Source organism: Chlamydotis macqueenii, chromosome 18, assembly GCF_036417535.1.
Source record: "Chlamydotis macqueenii isolate bChlMac1 chromosome 18, bChlMac1.mat, whole genome shotgun sequence".
Lineage (NCBI taxonomy): Eukaryota > Metazoa > Chordata > Aves > Otidiformes > Otididae > Chlamydotis > Chlamydotis macqueenii.
In genome coordinates, this window is record NC_141573.1 from 5,592,283 (window position 1) to 5,615,415 (window position 23,133).

The 23,133-nt window shown below is 43.0% G+C and overlaps 1 long non-coding RNA gene across 1 annotated transcript; it reads left to right on the forward strand.

Annotated features, from left to right (window-relative positions):
- The first annotated feature begins 13,994 nt into the window (after positions 1 to 13,994).
- Positions 13,995 to 19,628, forward strand: LOC147598463 (uncharacterized). Its single transcript, XR_015260576.1, has 2 exons — positions 13,995 to 14,121; positions 19,278 to 19,628. It is a non-coding gene; the product is annotated as an uncharacterized LOC147598463 (long non-coding RNA).
- The last annotated feature ends 3,505 nt before the right edge of the window (positions 19,629 to 23,133 follow it).

Genomic DNA, 23,133 nt, shown 5'->3' on the forward strand with positions numbered 1-23,133 from the left:
TGTGTATCAGGTTCAGCTGCAGAACACTGCAAAGCCATCTCTGCCATTCTAGGATAAGAAGAGAGCTGGTATTTGAAAAAACAAGCATTGGGACATAGATTATTTTGGCCTTCCACTGAACGTACAAAAGGTGTTCAGATACAGCTTTCTCATGTAGGGCAGTCTCAGCCTACTCATCACCAACAGCAAAGTGTCCATGACATGGCAAGCTATAAAACATAACACAGACATAAATCACAATGAGTTCACAGCCCCTCTCAGATACACCACTGCTGATGAGTAGTACTCTTATGTCAGTGTTTTGTACTTGTACCGTATTCCATACAAGGTCAGACAGCTTGTACCATTTTTCTGAAGGAGATGCCATGGTACAGAGAAGCGGCCTGACCAGCATCTGGCAGGTAAGAAGGACAGCCCATGCCTTTCGTTTCCTTTTTCCTTTCTTTCATGGTTAATGATTGCACTAAACCTTCAGTTCAGTCAAGTCGCACATACAGTTCTGAATGCAACACGTAGTGTAAAGGATTTATTGTGTCCTAACAGATACAGTGTTAGTACAACTAGATTTCATCTTGGCCGTATGTATGTAGAATACAAGAGAACCTGCTTTAAAATTGAATCAATTTCTAGGACAAATATTTACTGCAAAATAAAAATTAAGACACAGTTACAAAGATCACAGCCCCATTCTCAGTTCCTGGACTAACACTGTGCTCTTTCTGCGCAAGCACGGTATACAGTGTGCTCGTATATTCAGCAGCGGGGGGATACGCTCCAGCAGCGGAGGGAATAGGAACAGGCCAGAAAAACCCAACAACTTCAATCTTTGCTGAAGATGAAGCTATGCATGGCTTTTACAACCCAAGCCATTATGCTGTTTATTCCATTAACAGCCATTAGAGCTCTGTGACTGCAAAAAGGAAATTACTCTCTTGTCTACCTGGCACGCTGAGCTTGTGAGCTCGGCCCAAGAAAGCATCTGGAGGACGGGCCTCGACCTGCAGCTTCCAGAGGCAATTTGGACTAAAGCAGTAACATGAAGCAATTTTTCTTTGTATTGTAGCAGTATCCTATTTGTATGAGCAGGTCATACAGAATGAAAAATGATTATTTATTCTTATTGTAGTAGGAAAATTCCCTCTTCTCATCAGTCTTCTATAACACTGTAACAGACTTTCTGGAGATAAAGCTGGGCTAACAGCACCTGGTGGAAGTCCTTCAAAGGAAAGAAATAAGTTCCAGTGGCTTTTTGATTAAATTCTTATAGAGAGAAATGAAAAATAATACAGTTCCCTGATGCCTCAATAGTGTACTGATGGCTGTACTCGTTATTGGAAGAATACTCATGGCAGAAACATTTCTGCAGGTCTGCTATATGCAACTCATTTTACCTCTCCAGCACTCCTCCCAAATGTGAGAGGACCAGCCTAGATTATTAAAGGATCGTTGTTTTTAAAAATGGGATCTTACAGAGTTTCAGTTAGTGAGCTGGCTCATAAAATCAGTATTTTAGGTGGCAGCCCTTGGCAGAGAACAACCACTCCATTAAATCAGGCTGGGCAAGAAACTGTCATTTTGGTGAATCATGAGAATTATTAATTCTGTTATAATGTGTGCATATATGAGAAGGGTAATTCAGTGGGAGTTTTAGTTTCAGTTTTATGGCGTCCTTCAGAAGATTATGATCCTTGCCGCTTTTCCCTGTTGTCCACCCAGTTTCCAGAGCGGCTGTTAAAAGTTTCAGCAGCAGCAGTTAATAAAGACAAGCAAACTATAAACCTTTGCAAAAATCATTCCTGTTTTGCTACTCCCCTGATTTCTCGCATTAGCATCTAACCATCAGGTAACACTGATATTTTCTAAGCTCAGGGAACATGCAAGGTCCTCCACCTTCCTCACCAATTTACCAATGTGATGCAATGCACAGACCCCAGGACTGTCCCAACGCCTGCATGTGCGTTAATACCTGCAGACCAGATTCTTTGTTGTCTGGTACAAAACTGAACACTTGCACTTGGAGCTAGTTCAGGAAAATCAGATGGTCACCTGAAAAGGGAATGGACTCACGTGTGCCCATGCTTGTGCTTGAGCTAGCGTACATCCAGGAGGGTCAGCTCTTGCTTACACATAAGCTCTCTGTATTATTTACAGATTAAGTTCGACAGGACTGCACTTTATATATTATTAAGGCTGCCTTTGAATTTTAAATTAGAAGCTATTTTTAGCCTATGACACATATGATCACAAAAATGACAATTAATTAAAGAACAAGTATTCTTATTAACTATGAACTGAATTTCTCACAGGCCACTGGATAAAAAAATATTCAAACAATAGCCCGCCCATAAAACAAATCCAAGAGTAGAGCAAACAGTCCTACCTGAGCACTGCACACAGAGCTAACTTTTGTGGTGGGTTCTGGTAGCAAATATTTAATTTTGCACTCGGTTGTTATTTGGTGAGAGATGTGGCAGTAACTTCTATTTGACCTTAATCGTTCTGAGAGATACAAGTGTATGTAAAAGATCCAAGAAATTTTGCCATCTCACCATTACGCATAAAATATATAAATTTTCTCCCAGATCAAATACACTTACACTGTTAAGGAGATACTAAATGAATGCAGACAGATTTGATGTATTAATCCACCTGAAATAATACACGTTACATAATTCAGTATTAGCACATTTAATAGGAAACTGCACGAGTCCAAAATGTTGGCAATTTCATGTCCATAATTTAAAAGTACCTGATTTAATTCCATGTAAAGGAAGAGATAAAAAGCAAATTTGTTCTTTCCTCTACTAATGAAATAGTACTTCAAGGTGCAATAAAGAAAAAAATTTGGCTACACTCTTACTGCAGTCCGTTTGGAGATGGCATACACTGTTCTCGATTCATAAAATCCTGCCTGTGTTTAGGTACTAAAGAAGAAGTTGATGCCAGGTTTTTTAACCAGTATTTGTGAGACAAGCTTATCCATTTTTGCATCAGCAGATGTAAATTGCTGGAGGCAACTATTAAGCACAAGTAAACATGTGTTGCCTTTTAACCACTGCTGCTGCTCTAGCAGACCAATGCTATGATTTTAAATATGGCCGAGGGGCTTTCTGTGAATTATTTTAATTCATTTTCAAAGTACTGCTCACGTATGTCCTGTCTTGCTTCCAATCTGGTCCCTGAGTCTTTTGTCTTCAGAGAGCCCGGTTTAAACAGTGGGGCAGGGAGGTATTCTCTGGTACGTCTTACTGTGTAGTTCTGTTAACTCCCCCTCACGCTTGTTTGCAACACATTTCGCTACCCTTTTACTTCCCCCTCCTTACAGACCAGAAGATGAGCAGAATAACCTGGGATTGAGCTACAAAGAGATTAAGAACATGTCTGCTCTGTGCAGTGGAGCATGGTGAGAACAGTTTTAGGGAATATGTGCTTGTGTCTAACAGCTGCCGCAAGCAGTTTTGCTCACTGCACGGTACTGTGTCAAGGCACTACTCCAGTCCAAAAACCTGGGCAAATTAGCCCCGTTAGCTTTGCACAGCTATCTTGCTGCTGTTTTTGGAGCTGGCTTCCAGCAGCCCCATAGGCTTGCTCAGACCAGCGTGCAGAATTACTTTCTCAAGGTCACACCAGAAATCAATGACAGCAGCAGGAAAAGAGCCCAGATATCTTTAATATCAGCGCTGGCTCAAAGTCACTAGGCTCTCTCCTTCCCAAGCACAATAACCCTCTTTTTCTAGTACACAGACAAGTTTTGGAGAAGCTGCACAACTCGTAACACATGTAGAGAAAGCAGCACACATGAAACTAACTCACAAGAGTATCACTTCACCAACAAACTGTTCTGGCCCAGGACAATGGAAAACCTGGCCTTTTGCCTCTACCACTGGGATGGATCTGTACAAATAAATTACATCTGTATTAACAGTTGAGAATTCACACAGCCTTGAAGAGTAAATGAAGTTTTTACTTGACTACAAACTACCACGTTTGCTCCTGTGAACACCCCGAGAGGCAGCCCCTGCTCGGGATGGCACGGCGATAAATCCCAAGTTTCTCTGGTCACTGCAGAGTCTCCACTGGAGATCCTCCACACTCGCACTTCTGACTTTTAATACATGAACTAGTGGCGCTTAATGCCTAGAAGGAGAAACTCAGTTATCTACAGCAACTAAAATAACACTGTGCAGCTTGTCATACCCAGTCCAATTTGTTCCATAGTTTTTCAGAGACACCAGGGAAATACTCCATTCTCCAGTTCAGCAAGCTTCATCTACAGTATCTATTGCTTCCTAAAGAGTTGCTACAGTGGAGAAGAAAAAGAACAGAGGCTTAAAACAAAACTACTGGCTCCCACCAACTTCTGTTACTGAATTTAAATCTAAAGCCGTTTTCTCCTTGAGACAATTGTCAGTCTTCCATTTTCTTAAACTACTTGCTTTGGTACAATTCTGCACTGATTTATACTTGCCTTTGACTTCGCTTGTTTAGGTGTAAGCGATGGGAAAAACGGCTCTAAATTTCATTGCTTTAAACATTTCCTGAATCCTGAATCTAACAGGTAGACTGAGTTGGTAAGTTATTGTCATCTTTGTTTCCCAAAAAATCACAGTAGTTGAAGCCATTATTTTTTTTTTTCATGCACAAACAAAATTCATATCCTTTCAGCTTAAATTATTTTTAGATGGTGAGATGCAGAAGTAAGTACAGTGACAAAGCACAGTGGGTTTCTCTCAATATATTTGGAGCAAAACCAAGATGGAGCTGTTTTCAGCACGCAGCAGACTCCCAGAAAATTGCACTCAGACTACACGGCAGATGTAATAAATTTCCATGCCTCCAGCCAGAACATCCAAGCACTGGTTTTTCTGTCCCAAACCAGCAGAGAAAGAGGGAGCTCAGATAAAAGGTTCTTTTTGGGGGCTATTTTTCTTCAATTCATTGCCACTGAATGACAAAGAATTCCTACTGCTTTTGTAAAAACTCTTTGTGAGAATTTTGTTTGGCAGTTGCTAGCAGAGGGGGGAAGCTGGGGTAACTATCCCATTCCCCACAAACACCCTCAGGGCTCTCGTGAGCAGCACTGGGACTTTCTGCAGGCACTGGTGGAGATAACAGAGGGCTTCAAAGGGAGATTACGACAGCAAGAATGAACCAGATGAGCAGCCAGGAAGAAATGAGCAAAGGAGCCATCTAATTTTTCTTTTGGGTATTTTGTTTCATAAATCTTCAGACAAGCCAACAACTTTTCCATTTCGGAAATCAAATCTCAACTTGCTTCTCCTTGCCAATAACAAAACAAACGATGCTCTATCTGTCTGCCCACAGAGCCTATTACATGGCCTGCAGTTATGGCATCTCTTCTTGGTACCGGTACTGAAGAAGGAAAAATTACAGCACAAAAGAAATGCTTTTGATGATGTGCGAGCCCCTGAAGGATTCAGACCACGCTCATTTAAGCTCTCTGAGTGCTAACAAGGAACAGCTATTACTGCGGGTACTCAAAAACTAGAAGAAAGGGTTCCTTCAGTGGGAAGAACTCAACAGCTGCTTCTGTGGAGGGTCTTAACTTTAAAAAAAAATCACATTAAGGAAAAGGAGAAATCAATAAATAAATTCGTTAGAGGAGAACATCAGAAGCTACAGCTCTGCTAAGGCCAGTCCTGCCCCAGGGAGCTTAAAGATGAGCCCAAGGCAAGGCCTGTGGACTCGGACTGCAGAAATGCACTGAGGGTTGTAGAGAGCCAGAGCGTGACTGCGCCTGGTCTTTCAAGGCCAGGTTGGATGGGGCTCTCAGCAGCCTGATCTGGTTGAAGATGTCCGTGCTTCTTGCAGAGGAGTTGGACTGGATGGGCTTTAAAGGTCCCTTCCAACCCAAACCATTCTAAGATTTTATGACCTCTCGCACATGGCAGGCCCCACTGCAGGGGATAGCCTGGCTGCTAATGGCAGTTTTTGTAACTCACCTGTGAAGCCATCTTAAAAAAAAAAAAAAAAAATTTGAACACTCCCTGTTGTGACATACATATGGGTTTTGGGAACTCACACTGTCCTTGACTGGAAATACAGGGAGTGGGTCTTCACCCTGCATCAGTCACATTCTACTTGTGACAGCCTTTCCTTCGTTAATAAAAAGCTACCTGTACTACTTCTTACAATGCTGATCCTGTGACAAGTATTTCAAACCCACTTTCTTTGTTATTTTCACTGTGTGGAAACGTGGAAAAAACAACGAAGAAATGAAGCTTTCTGCACTGTCACAGGGCCCAGTGCTGGGCTGCAAACCCGCCTGCCCTGCCAGCAGCCGTCCTGCCTGCCGGGGACAGACTGCTCGAGGAATCCACATTAGCAGGTAGCAAATGTCCTCTGAATGGGCCACCTGGCGTGACCGCTCATTGCTTCCTAATCCTCCTCAAACAGCATTTTCCAGACAATTCCTATCATACAGCAAGCATTCTCCATATGTTTGCAAAATGAAGTCAAATACAAATTTGGTTTGACATCTCCTGCAAGAATCCTTTATCATCAAAATTTGGCAGAAGAAAAAGACAGGAGTTGTTTCTGACCTAATGGTTTCCCTCTCCCTTCAGATAAATTCTTACATTGGGAGACATTTGTATCTCAGAGCTTATTTTTCTTGTACACTGAACTAACTCCATGCAAAAAATCCAGCACAGCATTATACGATAAAGGATAAAATGTCAGTTTTCTCCTCTGTCCAAGCTATGCTGAAGGCAGGTAAGTTTACACCCACTTTTGCCTCTGCATCTCTCCAAGTTCCTCCCCGATTTGTGCAAGTAGCTCCAAGTCAGAGCTGATTTATCTTACTCTGCTGTGGCAAGGCTGCAGGAACTATTGCAGCATCTGCAGCGCTCGAACCATAACTGCCATTAGGCAGCTCTATTTCTGATATTTCCATGCATTGAAGTTATTTCCTGGTGGGCACATCTGCTGCATTTATGGCCTCATTCTGCTACTGTGGAGAAGACATTACCTCGCATTCCTGAACAGGAGCTACTAAGGGAAGGAATGGAAGCCGCCTGGTTCGTGCCAAGAGCTGCGAGGATCTCACTGCTAGTAATGGCGAAATGCACGGCCTCAGAATGAGAGGGGCTTTGCACAGAAATGAACAGCTCTTGGAAAACCTGACCTCTAAGTCCGCTTACAGCAGTTGTGAAGGGAACTTTGCTTTAAAGTTTTTGCTATGGAGTTCAGCCTAGTAGCAAAGAGTAAGATAAGACAAATTTCTAAGTCCCCAGTTCCCACAACTTATTATAAAACTTCTTCCCTAGTTGATATATAAGACATCTACTGATGGATACTTTTAATCCCACATGAAAGGACCTGATTTTCTGGAGGCTACAAGTTCCCTGCTTTCACAACAGTTGTACTGCAAGCAGAAGAAACAAACAAGATCTTGTGACTAACACACCAGTAATTTCATGAGGAAAGCACAATTCCTGCGACAGATTAATGATGTGAGTTTTGCCGCGTGCCTCACTTTCCCATCTACAAACTGGCGACTGGAGTTCCCCCGTTTCCTGCTGTGAGTGTGGACTGCAAAGTCCTCCAGGCAGGAACTATTTTTCACTTGATGCTTATATCACACGGTGCCCGAGGATGTTCCAGTCTCGGTGGGATCTGTGGCCTTAGCTGCACTGCAAGTGATACCACAGCTCCTCCAAGGATGACTTTGTCTCCTATTCCCCAATTTCCTACTTGTCTCAGCAGCCTGTTTTGAAGTAACATTTGTGCAGGGTGTTGAGGTCCTTGGTTGAGGTGTTGTAGGAATTCTTTAATTACTTCTAAGCCCAGCTATTTGCAATTCAGAAGCTCATGTTATAATATTAAAAGGTTTTGACAAAGTAATGTGGAATTTCTGGAGCAGGCTCCAGCAACACAGTTTCTCCTTTTTATCTTCTATTTCAAGGAAGAATGACAGCAGAAGTTAAATGCTGTTTTTATTTAGTGCTGTTTGATTGAGAGATTAAGGATTGAATTTCTAATTTGAAGAGCAATTCTCAGTGGAGGTGCAGTATTTGTATCTATTAAGGACAAGGTGCCCCTGAAATTGCAATCTGCTGCTCTTCAGAACTTCTACCTTTCAGGCAATTATAGCTTTCTACCTTCTCTACACAAAATATATATAGAGTTTTATGATAGTAAAAGTGCCTCAAGTAGAATATACATTGTATTTCAAATAAAAGAGGTAACCCATTTAACCTTCAAACAAGGCGTCTCTTCCAGCCACTAGCAACCTCACACTAAAGCAGCTGTTGATCTTATTTCATGGCCACCTCCCTTTGTAGCATGTAAATCCTGTCACATGCAGCTGTATTTCCCATTCTCAAGCCAAATTCTTTCCAGTTCCAGACCATCCTAGTTCTGCTGTGCAGCAAGGGGAACGTGGGGATAACTACAAGGCAAGCATTTGGAAACGGACAGTATTAAATCATCCAGACATCATCTTTGTGAGGAAACATCTTCTCATGCAACATCCTCATGCCAAAGGACATCCTCTCGTCCTTTGCCAGGAGTCCAGAACAAACAGACATATGGCACAAGCCAGATATGTCTACATGGCTCTAGGAAGAATCCTGTAGTGGTAATGAAGACATGGAGAATGCAAAATTTTACATCCAGCTATAAGGGTGAACACTCAGATGCACATGAGCCTGCTATAATCTAACCAGTCTGCATAAAACTGTGTCAGCATGGATTTAGGCATAGACTGATGGCCCATCATCACCCCAGCTCCAACACAAACTCAGAAAACTAGTAATAAAGTTTGAGTTGCCATAAACTCTGTTTTTCACTCAAAGTAGCTCAGCCATGCCTACAAGAGCTGTGTTCCCTGCTCCAGTTGACACACAGCCATAGCCTGAGTGAAGAAGAGATGAGATGGCCTTGGCTGCGTCACAGAACGGTGGCAGCAAGATTGCAGTAATGGAGACGTCCCCAGCCCCCTTGTGAAAGGTGGGTTTATCATAACGACTGCAATTACAGCTCAATATGATTGATCCTCACCATGACAGGCCCTGAGACGTGAAGCTGTCAAACTCATCATCCATCATCCAAACAAAATGCTAGTGATGTACTTGCAGAGCTCCCCTCCCCCAGCAAGCTAATTCAGATCATTATAAAACAGCTGTACCCAGTCCGATGGCTGCGATTAACTCATGGACCTGCCAGAGGTTTCAAAAGCATAAGTCAGGCTGGAGAGAAGAGGAAATCAGACAACAACAAAACCCTAGACATTTTAAATGGAGAAAAAAAATGTTTCAGCCTTATTTGCAACAAGATCATTTCTGTCTGGAAAGCATTGTGGTTATTTATACCAAACATTGTGTTAAGTTCTGTATAAAGGAACTGCCACCAGCCAAAGCAGCTTGCGTCCTAATTCGGGCAAAGGTGGTGTTGTCACCCTCATTTTACAGATGCAAAATACAATCACGGAGAGAAGAGATGACTTTTACAAAGCAAGCATGACAAATGTACAAACTGAATTTGAGCTCAGATGGTGCATGGGAATGTTTTAACTGAAAGCCTTCCCTTTCCTGTCAGTGAATTTTCTGGCTGCATGTATTTAAGTTCCTGTAGCTTTCGCTGCATTCATAAATTTGGATTCCTTCTGTTTCTACCAAATTATGTAGGCTGCCCACTTAGGAAAAAAAAAAAAAAAAAACTACCGAGGCTGTTAGAGTTATTTCTTTCTCTTTCCATTTCCTTAAAGGAAACTTAACTCCAGGAATCAAATACAAAGGCAGTTCTTGCAGGAAGTTTCAAAGTTGCTTTTATGTCTGCTCATCTTTGTGCTGAAGTCACAGGCTGAATCACAGCTGGCACAGAAGGATGGGCAGAGAGTGAATCCATGTAGTGCGTAGGCGTTCTTGGGTAGCAGCTACCAGCACTTTCCCTGCACGGAGCAGGCAGGATGCTCCAGCCCTCAGCTGAAAGACTGACTCAAAACTCCGCTTGTTCCATCTATGGGAGCTGGTTTGTGGGGTGTTTAAGTAAAGCCTGGCAGGCAGACACAGTGGTATGGTTGCCCTGATAGCACATCTTGGGAATCACGCACCCGCAGTACCTGCTTGCACCCTAGAAAAGCAGGAGATAAGAGTAGTAGTACAGTAGGAAAATGAGTTAGATGAATCCTACATCTTTTTCTTTCTAAGTATGGGGAAGTAGCAGCTCTACCCATGCTTGGACCCCCCCAATAGTGGATTGCGTGGCTGGAGAGTCTGGCCTGCTTTTGCATCTGCAGGCATTGGAAGTCCACTGGAGCAGGAAGTTTATAGGGCACGCTCCTGATGCTCAGTAAAACTATAACAATGTCTGGCATCCTGCCTCTAGCATAACCTAAACCGAAGCTTCCTAAACTGATGCTTCAGAGGGCAGCAAAAGAATAAATAAGCCCCTTAGTAATATGTCTAGCCAACCGTGCAATGCTTTACATGAAGAAAAACATCTTTCCTGAGCCCAATAGGAAATCATTTTGTGCCCTGAAGCATGAGATTTGTTTACCCTGAACGTGCATAATGCTAGTTTTGTCTTTTTGCAATGAAATTATTCGTTCCCTTTATAAATCTGGCTCTTCAGATCCCCCTGAAGAAGCTTATGGCATAACTTGGAGAACTAAACAACTGGAATGAAACTGCGAGGGAAATTACTGTTATTTCTCCTAAGCTACCTCAACACCTGTACAGGCTGGACAAAAGTTCACACACACACACACCTGGGTAAGTACTTTCCCAAGCAGTATTTTGCTGTTAACAGCGGCATACTAAAGTGTTGGCTAAATAACAAGATGTATTTTGTATTTAATTCCCCTTGAAATGTAGTGTTGAAAGTCCAAGTAAGAAAATTGAAGACTGAAGACACTGGTCTGCATTTAACACTGGAGATTCTGGATTTTTTTTCTTCTCATGTCCAAGACTGCTTGTGTTGGAGGCTGATGTTAAGAATACCACAGACACTTCAGACAGACACCGTTCCTTAGTGCATGGGGGTCACACCACTGAGGACCATCACATCACATGGTACATCAGATATCCAACAGCGCAATTCCATTGTACATTTTAAAGACATACAGTTTTAGAGATGACATACCTTCTACAGGATAGTGAAGGACTTCCACAGCAAGATTCTGCTAACAGGTCTTTTCCAGAAAAGTGGATTTACACCAAAGATTAATTTGTTCTAGCAGACACATGGTGTTTTGACTGCCCCTGAGTTCCCCATGCACAGATTTAATCAAATCTCAGATGCTCTTTTTCTCTCATGGGAGGCAAAGGGGTAGAAAAAGCTGCTTGCAAAGGTTAAAGATCATCTTTTTGAAGGCTCTCTGGTGAGAATTATTCCAGACAGAATGAACACTACTAATCTATAGCTGATACACTTGTAAATATTGACAAGAACAATATTTGCTGAAGGGCATAACAAATATCTTTCATATTCGCATCTGAAGAACAATGCAGGAGAGTAAATAGCACGGTCATAGTAGCATGGCTAGTTTTTTTTCCTTTCTTGTACCTGTTCACATGCTGTGATTGTGTATCTCCATTACATTCCTGGTCTTGCAAGAACTTGTTGCAGTTCCCAAGGGCATTATTTCCATTACAAATAGTGACTGTACTGTAGCCAGACACAGAAAAAGGAAAAAAAAAGCCTCAGTTGAGGCAGTGCAGAGATAGTGGGGATTCATAAGGGCTCCTGCCAGCCTGCTGAGGTTAAACTCCCTAGGCTCCTCTTCACAGTTAATAAAGGAAGATAGGCCCTCCCAGATGATAAGTCCAAGCAGCTAAATTATGCTCTTGCTCTGAGTAGCCTCTGAGGTGCGGGATCCCATCTTCATTAACTATAATGGGAGCTCAGGTATATTAACTGCCGTGAACAGGGGTCCACGCCGTCCACTTCAGTTATTCCACTTGGATCCAATTCAGAGCACGCAAAGCAGGGAGTGCGGGTCCTGCATCACCTGTGGCCTTCACACTGGGATTCAGGACACCCAAACTGGGGTGTATTTTCATGCCTGTTCTAAGACAACCCCAGTGTTTCTACTTTAAAAAAAATAATAATAAAAAATAAAAATTAATTGCTTTTCATCCAGGATGGCTCCTGGAAATGAAGCGCCCACACAAGCACCCAGGTGCCAGCCCTCACACAAAGGAGGCGAGGGCTCAGCAGCAGCTTGTGTTTAGATGGCCCTAACGCGGTTATAAAACTGCAGCCTCGGGGACTGCAAGTCAGATGATATCAATAGCCTCCGGCTTTTCTACTGCCATGATAATTTTGATCATTACCTGCAACCTTAAACTAGTCTCCACCAGTCACCATGCTGTATCTCACTTCTTGTCAGTACTCAAGAAAAGGAATTTCAGAGAAAGACAACCAACATCAAAATGTCACTGTTGCTATAGGATAAATTCTATAATAAAGGCTTAAGGTAGGATACAAAACCTATACCGGGAGAGGATGTCTCCACTGCAGAGCCTGTGCGCTAGGAAAGCCAGATGAAGGATGGGAGAAGAACACCTTATCCTTTGTTCAACAAAAGGCAAATTAATGCCTTACATTCCTTTCCATGTGAGCTTTTACAAAAGAAGCAACCAACCAAAACCAAACAAAAACTCCTGTCATGCAAGCATCTTTGTTAGAAGTGTTTGTGTGTTTATCCTGATACGAACCAGCAAGATCACAGCTAAGCTATCATAGCCAACCAACCCAAATCACAGCTCGGCTAGTCACAGCCAGCTCAAAGGAGGAAATAAAGAAAATTTTCAAAGAATCAGTCATCTAATTAATTCAAGGTTGTAGCATTATGTAAATAGATATCAGAAAAGGAGAAAGCCCTAAATGTGTTAACATTCACTCATGCAAATATTGACATTGAATCTAATAGGATTGCTCCCCTGAGAAATGTTAAGTGTGCACCTAAGTCTCTGTGGAATTTGGGCTTAGGGTTGTTGAATAAATAGCTTTCTGAGAATTATTAATTTTTTTTACATCCTGCAACATCTGTATGAATACTGGTATAAGAATCTGAATACTACAGAAATCCTGATTTTGTAAAATATTCAGCTGATCTCCTAATGCAGATGAAGAATAAGGCAGATACTCATAAAATGAATTCAGAAAATATGACAAACTTAGTCCCATTATAACAAACATTATTCATTCCCTTAGAGTAATGGGGTTTATTAAAAAACAAAGGCTAGTTACTATTTGATATTTGCGAGCATCTTTTCCCACTAATGCCCTAAAGCATTTTGCAAGCTACCTGCTGACAACATCTCAAGCGCATTCCCTCCTGCGCACCCCAGTCACAAAGCTCTCAGCTCCCAGTTGCCGCGCCACACGTCAGCAGCAGCCCCGCCAACCCCTTCGCGAGGCACCAAATGAACCCATTAAATTTCATCTAGGTACTGCTGCTGACATCCATGCTAATTCAATAATTACAGCCTGGGGAAAAAAAAAAAAAAATCCCGGTTCCCACTGAAACGAATGGCAGCCAGGCAGACCGAGTGTGTTGGCATCTGTGTTAGGGGATAGGTATCCCCAACTGGGAAACTATGGGGAAATCAACGGGCTGGACACCAGTGTGTGAGAGAAGACTGGGAGAAGAGGTGGAGATGCACACCCAAGCTTTGCACTCGCCGGGCTGCGAAGCCAGAGTCTCCACGGAAGGGGCTGGTGAGTGGGAAGAGGTGGAGGCAAGCAAGCAGCTCCATCGAACAGCGTTTCCCATGGGAGAAACCCACCCGCGAGCCAGGCACCAGCACCACAGCTCCCAGCATCTCGCTCGCTCCAGCCCGGCTCCGCATCCGGCTCCCGGACAAACCGCGAGCGCGCGTGGCGTGGGCAGGGCTCGGAGCAGCCGGCAGAGGCTGTGGAAGGGAAGCACCGCTAGAGGCCAGTGGAAGCTAAGGAATGGGTGGGACAGCCCTGGGGCTCGGGAATGGGCTGGAGGACGGGCTGGCTGGGGCGGGATTTCCTCCAGGAAAGGCAGAGTCGGTAAATAACCGCCCACGCGTGTTTCAACGCATCGTGACTGCTCCGTGCAGGAGGCAGAATGCGGCCGGAGCAGATTCACGGCGGCAGAGCGCCAAGCGGTGCTGGGGTGAGGTAGGTGAGGGTTTGGATGAATCGGAATTCCCTGCCGAGCGGCTGCCCCCCCCAGCCGATAAGCACGCGTGGGTGGCAGCCACTGCAGCAGGTATTCACAGGGGCTGATGGGCGTCACGCGCTGAAATGTCGTTGTTATGACTCAAAAAAAATTAATCAGCTAGCAAAAGAAGTGACAGCTGCTTCTCTGCTGCCATTTACATCTCATTTGTAGTGTTTGCCCACTATCCTGGGTGCATTTCCAAAGACAGCCAAGCCTACAGCTAAGCATTTCAGCTACTGAGAGGTAAAAGGAGGTTTAATTTTCTGTGAATGCCTAACTCTACCATTTCTTGTTAAACAGCAGGGATACAGATTGGGGCGGGGAGAAGGAAAATTGAAAATCTCTGTTCTGGATTGCAGAACATGCTACATGAATTCACACTGGACATACCTGTTGCATTAAGACCTTGCAAAGGCTTTGTCAGATCACACGGTCACAGATGATGTAAAAGATGCCACACATCTCAATACAAGCATGTCAATTAACCATGATCCTGAAGAAGGTACTTACCTAGAAAAACACTTAAGATATTTAACTAGTCAGCACGCAAGTGTGAACCTATGCGTTAGGTTCATCATATGCACATCTTTAAGTGACATTCCTTGAGTGGCAATATGACACATCCCCTCTCCTTCAGGGTATTGCCAGCTTGAGACATCTCATGGTTGTAGCCTCCATCATGCTATTTCGCATTTCAATTATAGAATCATAGAATCTTAGGGTTGGAAGAGACCTCCAAGAACATCAAGTCCAACTGCCACCATGCCTACTAAACCATGTCCTGGAGTGCCTCATCTGCATGTTCTTTGAACATCTCCAGGGATGGTGACTCCACCACTTCCTTGGGCAGCCTGTGCCAGTGCCTGACAACTCTTTCAGTAAAGAAGTGTTTCCTAATATCCAACCTAAACCTCCACTGCTGCAACCTGAGGGCATTTCCTCTCGTCCTATCACAAGTTATTTGGGAGAAGAGACCAACACTCGCCTCCTTACAGCCTCCTTTCAGGCAGTTGTAGAGAGCAATGAGGTCTCCTCTCAGCCTCCTCTTCTCCAGACTAAACAATCCCAGTTCCCTCAGCCGCTCCTCATAACACTTGTGCTTAGGACCCCTCACCAGCTTCGTTGCCCTTCTCAGGACACATGCTGGCAACTCAACATCTTTCTTGTACTGACGGGCCCAAACCTGCATGCGGTATTTGAGGTCTGGCCTGACCAGTACCAAGTACAGGGGCAATTAGGTATGATGGAACAGATTCCCAGGTGCTAGACTGGGATTTGCTGGTGTAGAACTTCATGAACAGAAGCAGGGTTGATCCCAGTTTGCTATTGTGAAAAGTACATTGCCTACTCTGGACCCTACACCGCTCGGGACAGAGGCCAGACCTTAGTCTGGAAATACAGTTTTGCCTCAGGAGGTACAGAAAGAAACTGGCACCTTGTTACACTTCCAACCTTGCTCACCCTCATGTGAAACAATAGTAAAGATCTGAAGTGACAGAACACTACGCCAATTTCTCTGGTTTTGGCTAAGCAGTTTACTATTGGCTCTCAAACAAACAGTAGTTTGATGTTTTCTGGCAGGCTGGCAGCCCAGGGGTATGATTTGTAGCATTCTCTAATTACAATGCTGCTGTCAACAAGCTAATGCCCACAGGGGAGCGGGGGAGAGCCCGTGCCCCGTGAACGGCTCCCACTCGATGTGGAGCTGAAGCACAAAGATGCAGAGAGAAATACGGCCTCGCTTGACGACTGCAAATTAAAACATGGACTCTGTTAAAATTCACATCCTGCGGTTCTCAGTGTTGCTAATGGTGAAGATAGGAATCAATGCAGGAAAACAAAATACACCAAAAAACTGGAGGGCGAGTGGAGTTTTTTTTTTTGTTTGTTTAAAAAAAAATTGCTTACAGAGCAGAAAGAGTCATGATCTCTTGACACAAGTACCTGCCAGATGTACCATGTACCAAGGAAATAGCAGCCAGGTTGGTTTTCGTACTGAATACAGCATGTGAGGGATCAATCAAGAGAAGCAATCCAGCCTCTGCAGGCAGATGGCCACCAGTTCAGCCATGGTTTGTAACCTGTTCTCTGCAGTAGCACAGGAGGAACCAGGTCCCTCTCTAGTCCTGCTGTACCACCGCCTAGGAAATACCCTTGGAAAAGGCATCATGAGGAGCAGAAGATGTATATTTTCTCTGCAGAAAGGATTGGATCTTGAGGACCCTTTGAGGATCTCCAGTCACTGCAGGGTCATAAAAAGGCCAGTTATTTATGCTGTTAAAAAAAAATCCTTGCACTTAAAACAATGGAAGAGGCGGAATATACAATGTCCAGTGTTTTCAGAGTTGGGTGTGTTGGTCTGAGAAATCTAAACGTAAGGGAAACATCTGAAATTTTGGCACTCTGTGGTCATGAAACATACCTTAAAGGGATTATTCCAAGTGTCCCCCCAAACTAAGAAATGCCTCTGGCTCTCTGATAAGGCTTCTCTGTTCAGTTGACTCCTGAAGCAGGAGTTATCTGTGAAATGCTCAACGGTAGTGACTTTGCGACTAAGGGAGAATAATGCTCAAGGAAAAAAAGAAAAGAATGGAAGGATAAAGAAATCCAATCTAAGTTAATTTTAACTTCAGTATATTATTATTAGTTAAAATTCCCAAAGTAACCTCTATTTCCCCATATATGTAATAGTCTTCAATTCCACTAGGTCCAGCAAGGACTGTGAAACTCCAAATGAGGACCAAGAAGCCTGGCTGGATGCAACGCGTTGTAGCAGACCCTAAACACTTCAATTTCTGTGACCTTTCTAGCACGCGTGTAGATGGGTATTATCCACCACAAATAAATGAATAATGATCCTCTCCAGCCCCCCATTTTTTTTTCCTTGCAAAATAATTTCTCAGCAAATCCAGATGGTGCAAAGGAACCTGATGAGAAGAACGACCTGGTTCTGAGCGTGGATGTCAGAGGACACATCCTGCATGTCTGTGAAACCACAGACGAAGCAGATGTTTGCCATTATTGCCCACTATCGAAGTACCAGCCTTTCTTCCTCACTAACCACATGCTGCAAGCAGCAATTGCGCATCACCTTCTCCTCTTCTAATGGGAACTCGGGTGTGTAATAAGTTGAATTTCATCTTGCTGATGAATGTTATTTGAGTTGTTTGGCATGACAGGGTATTTCTTTGTTAAAAAGTGAATGGAGACATCTGGCTTTGGCAGGATGACTAAAATGAGCTGCATTTGGCCAATGTGTCTCCTGTTTCACTTTAATTTGCTGACACTAGATCCAGCAACGCTTGCAGACTCAGAATGAGAAAGTGGACTGCAGAAGTCACCCTTTACACCTGCCCTGTTTTGCTGTAGACAGCTTTATCCCCTGTGGTGTAAAATGCCTTGGGTATTCCGTGCGTCACTTGATCCGTGCCAGTGCTGCATCACCCACCAAGCAAAGGCACTAAACCTGTGAGCACATGGAAGATATTCCCATTACTTCTGCTGGCTCCACTGATGACAGCGTTACTGGTAGCCAAACAAGCACTGAGTTCAGCTCTTTCCTGATGGCTTGGCCCAGCTCTGCACTTAGGCAGAGAGGCATGAGACCGTTCGGGCTCGTTAGCATCTTATACAGTTTGCAGGACTGGTGTAAGTTACTGCACAAGCTAAAGGGCTGAGCATCAGACCTGTAATCTAGGGTCGCTGGTGAGAGACTGCTGCTGTTTCATCCCCCTTGTAATAGCTTTCTTCCTTCACGATGAGTTATTGCACTCCTATTTTTGGCCGCGCTTCATTTGGAAAGCTGGCACAGAAATATTGTTTGGCAGACACAGACCTGCCCTGGCAATCTACTGTTTTGGGGTTTCTTTGCTTTTAACTAATTCATTATATTGCTGTACTGCAACATATATCACTTGTTTTCCCCTCCAGCACAGAGTGTTTATCAGACAGCTACTCTCAGGAAACTTCCACAAGACAAACACTTAACCCAAGCCTCCTCGGAAACGCCGGCAATCCTTATTACCGAGCACTAGAAAACAAAGGCAGCTCAAGCACATTAATGCATGCTATTATTAATAATAATATTTTGCTTGTTATTAGTGAAAACTTGCATTAACATCAGTGCCTTCACCTGGATTCATCCCTGAGTAAAAGGAGCTCATTACAGAGAGATTTGTCAGATTAAGCCCGAGTTTCACTGGCTTCTCTCTCTCTTACGTCTCTAATGTCGTTGTTCTCATGACCCTAATACACGACAGTCATTTTAATACTAGTCACTGCCATTCTGACTGGAGAAGGTAATGAATGCCAAAGGCATTTAAAGACATCACCAGGCAGCCCTGATTCTGGAGCTATGAAACAGTTCATGGTCCTTAAAAGCCGATTCCAACACTTCCTTTTGGTGCACCGTTCAGCAGAGAGATTTGGTGGAGTCTGGGTTACTGCTGATACTGTTTATTGATCTCAAAACAACCCTGAAGCTTCTGCCAGTTCAGCTACAGGTTGAGGGCAAAATACTCTTCAGAAACACTGGAGAAGCTTTAGAATTTCATCTCTGCCAGCTCCAAGTACACTATTGTGTTCACAAGCTTAGTCTAACTGCAAGGAATTTATTGCAGCAAGTGGATGGAGATTTATAAAGACATGCTAATAATATGCTTAAGATAACATAGCCCAAAGCCACCCCACAAGAGAGTTCCCACCTCTCTTAGAGGAGAGTTCCTGTTAGAAAGAGAAAGCAATGGACAGTATGTCTGAGGGGGCAGGGTGAGCCCCATCCTCCGGCGCTTTCAGGGGAAACTGCTCTTGAGCACCCTGGACAATCAGCATTGCGGTGGGACCCAGACACTGGAGTTCCTGAGCCTACCAGACACCAATTTTCCAGGGTTCCTATATAACAGACACATTTAAATTGTTCCCTGAAGCAACTGTCTGCCCGTGTGAGACAGGCGTGGTGGGCTCACACCATCTCTGCTCCCTATGGCAAAAGAGCAATGGGACATCACAGAGATCATTGATCTATCATAATAAATAATTCACTAAAGAACATTCTAGACCAGAAGTTATAAGCTTTACAAAAGAGAAAAAAAACCATTAATTTTCTCTTGTGTAGCCCCCGTTGCAGATAAGCCCTGGTTCTGCTGAGACTCCATGGGTTCTTCTGCAGCTCAGACCAACAATGGAAAGAAGTGAACTTTTGGAAGTAAAGAGCTGACACATCACTACAGCTTGTGATGCCTGCATTACAGCCTAAGCCCAGGCAGTGTGCTCATCGCTAACTTTGTTGTCATTTTGCATATCAAATTCTCCTGCAAGTCACCCAGAGGAGTACAGATCAGCACAGAAAGATGAAGAACAGAAACGCTGTTAATAATTTTCTCAAATCTTACGCTTTGCCTCAGTTTTAAAAACACGCCTTGTGACACCAGCTAATAAAGTGCTGCACAAGAAAGCATGGCTTTAATCTTTGTATTGGATTCTGGATTTGTAGGAGTTTTGAGTAAATCTGTTTAGACGGTTAAGAAAAGCCTACTGCTAACCATCTGGGTTTACGCTGCTGCCTTGCCGTTTGTTGACATCAGCAGTCCTTGAAATGTTCCCAACAAAGCATAATCTTTTTATTTTTCACACCTGGGTAATTAAAACAGGTATGCATTGAACATTGGGACCCATTTTAAAAAGATATCATTTTCTCAACCCATAAATGTAATTTGCTATCAAATTAAGTATTTCCACACCCCATTTCTCCAGCACTTTAGCATTTTAATTTGAAATACAGTTGATAGAAATTGCTATTTTCAAGCAGCAGCCAGGTTTGGATACAATTCTGAGCTACATAAGTACTTGCCTTTTTCTTATGCACCTCAATAGTTTATTGCCTTGGTGTGCTCCAGAGACAGTGAGAAATGGAAAAAAAAAAGCAATAAGAAGGGGAAAAGTACCTCATAAAATAGAGAGAGGCGGGCAGGAAGATATGATTTGTTTTACAAGACAGTTACCACTGGAAGCCTTTCTTAGTAGAAATTCCTGTTGTATGAAACTTGATTTTCAGTGCAGCATTTTGAAAATAAGCTTGGCTGATTCAGCTTGGCCATATTCAGAAGAAATAAGACATGATCACTACAGCAAAATCATCACCTTAAAAATATATCCTAACTTAGAATTTTTCAAGGCTTGGATGCCTTGGCTTCATTCATAGATTCCAGCTGGGACCCAAACAGATAATGTGCCAGTGTCACACAAGAAATAATTTTCTCACAGTATTCCAAAGCAATATACATAATCTAGTTTATCTTATTCAGATAAACTGTCCTGGAGACCACAGTTAATAATTTAGGTGCAAAGGGCGATCAAGACTGAGTTTTAAGAACTAATTTTGCTTTTGGGAGTGCAGGATACAGAAGCACTTTACGTAGTGTTATAGTGACTTTTCTCCAATGACCAAATCACAAGATGCAGCTGAAATTCAAAAACTGAGATTCTCTGCTTTAGTGGATTGTAGTCTAGCCATAACTGTAGCTTAATGCATTTTTTTCAAAGCGCTAATTTCATTAGATTTAGCTGTAGCTGTAGTGGAATGGTAACAAGTGACTCTATAATTCATAGAGCACTCGCGTAATAGGAACCATTAGCTGTCACATCAGCGCAGATGAAGTGAGCTTTGACCTGTGAATTACTGTCACAATAAACTCAACTCCTGCAGATACCAGTGTTATTCTTGTGGATACAGTGTACGTTAATTTGAAGTAAGGACTCTAGCGAGGAACCTGAGAAATCAAAGAGAGTATATCTGCTTCCAATCCTTGGTCTTATTTTGTGATCTGAACTCCTAATAAACCTATTTGAATATGCAGAAAGTAATGAGTTGCCCAACAAGGAGAACTAGGGAATAACAGCAAAGGGGAGGACAATTCCTTGCTTGACAGATTATTTACTGCCAAATATATATTCAGGCAAAGAACAACAAAGGAGCACAAATGTGAACTACATTTTTGTCACTAGTAAAGAAACCAAAAAAGCAAAAAAAAAAAAAAGATAAAAGAAAATGTAAAGAATAATTGGAGATAATGATGGTAATTTGTTTCCCTATTCTGAGATAATTGATCCACACTGAAGACATAATTATAGTACATTAAAGAGATTAAACATAAGGTCTGAGGCACAGAGTGAAGACAAGCGTAAACTGAGATACTGTAATTATGACATTTTGGGAGTCATAATATTTTGATGTTGGCCTTTCAAAATTCAGGGACAATGGCAATACAGCAAGCATCACTTCAGTTGTCAAATGTCTGCTATTTCTCTCCCTCTCTCTTCCTGTTTCTTCAGGCTGCAGACTCTGACAGAGTGCCTGCTGCCAGCAAGAAGCAAGTTAAATGATGTGACAGTCCATTTGGTTAGGGACGACAATTCTGCTGCTCAGGTTGTCGTCTTTTGATTGCTAATCACACTTCAGAGAAGGCGATTCATTTACTCAAGGGGCTTCTCAACCTTCAAGTCTTTGCTTGTTTGTTTCCAGGGCTCTTTCTTCCCTCTAGGTGATCTTGTGCCTTACCCTTATCGATGCGGTACCCGCGGTGATGTATAGGTTGGAGCCAGTAATGTTCCACCTGTCACGCAGGGCACTGTGTGACACGCAGGGCTGGCCTATAGCAGCAGCCAGCAGCCTTCAGCCTTAATTATCCTCTTTTGTTATCAACCCTGGAAGGGCTCTTGGAACAGAGAAGCCTCATCCTGCCTGGTACGGCTGTGGATTTTCATTGCTAATGCATTGCAGATACATGCAAAGACAACAGCTTTTAACTATTTAGAATCTACGTTTCTGTGCTGTCCGTCAACCAGCTCCTTAGGAAGGATAAAAGGAATGACTCAAATATAGAAATTCAAATCCTAGGAAGGAAGGAAGATTCCAGTGAATTCAGTACTAGCTATTTGCCGTAATGCTGCTATTCTGTGTTAGTGTGTTTTTTTCTGTGTAAGGCATCCTTTATTTACTTTATTGAATAATGCATACAGAATGCTCATTACAGAACATACCTACATTTGGACTTACTTCAGTTTGTTCAGTTGATATCTTTTCTGGAGTGGTATCTATATCATATCCTGATCAATTTGCAAGTCTCTTATCCCTTATCTATAAACTAGTCTTTAAATATGTCAAAATGGAAGTTACTCCTCTTCTGAGCCTGCTCTTTTCTGACCACACAAATTCTGAAAGAAGTGTGATGGCTGAAAGGGACACAACACAACTGCTCAGGAAAGGACAGGAAAATCTGGCAGGCCTACTACAACCAGCACTGGCAAACTTGGATCATAGCAAGCATTTCAAAATAGATCAAAAGTATTAAAACACAAAAAGATTTAAACACATTCAACCTATAGCCAGCACCGACAAGTGCAAGGAAAAGGCGAAGGCTTTGGATGATAATCCAAGTGTTGCAGGAGAAGCTACCGAACAGATGAACCAGACTTAAATTTCTGGTGCTGCAGCTACCTCCTACCTGCCCACTGGATAACTGGTTCCATGAAATCGTTCATCTTATCAGGGCTTTGAGCTGTTGCTTTGCTGATCACCTTAAAAGCAACTAAGGTTGCACTAAGCATGCCCTTTAAAGCTGTTAATCTTGACTACGATTTCTTCTTGGGGGAGAGCGATATGGAAGGACCTCCGGGAGTGGAGACTACCAAATGCTGTGTGCTCCAGCAGAGTCAAAGCCAGCCCAGAACAGCCCTCCTCCCGTAGAGGATTGGACATGGGGGCAAAGCCCACTGATACGTAAATATGCAGCTTAATGCTCAAGTTGATTCCCAGGAAGCTGTTACCATCCAGCTGCAACCAAACAACCTTAAAGGAGCTTTCAAGACACAAAAGGGCATTGGTACTAATGAGAACAGACAATGAAGTAATAAAAACACAGCTGAAAAAGGAGCTGAAAATTTGCTTGAGGAGACAGGAGAATCAACTTAAT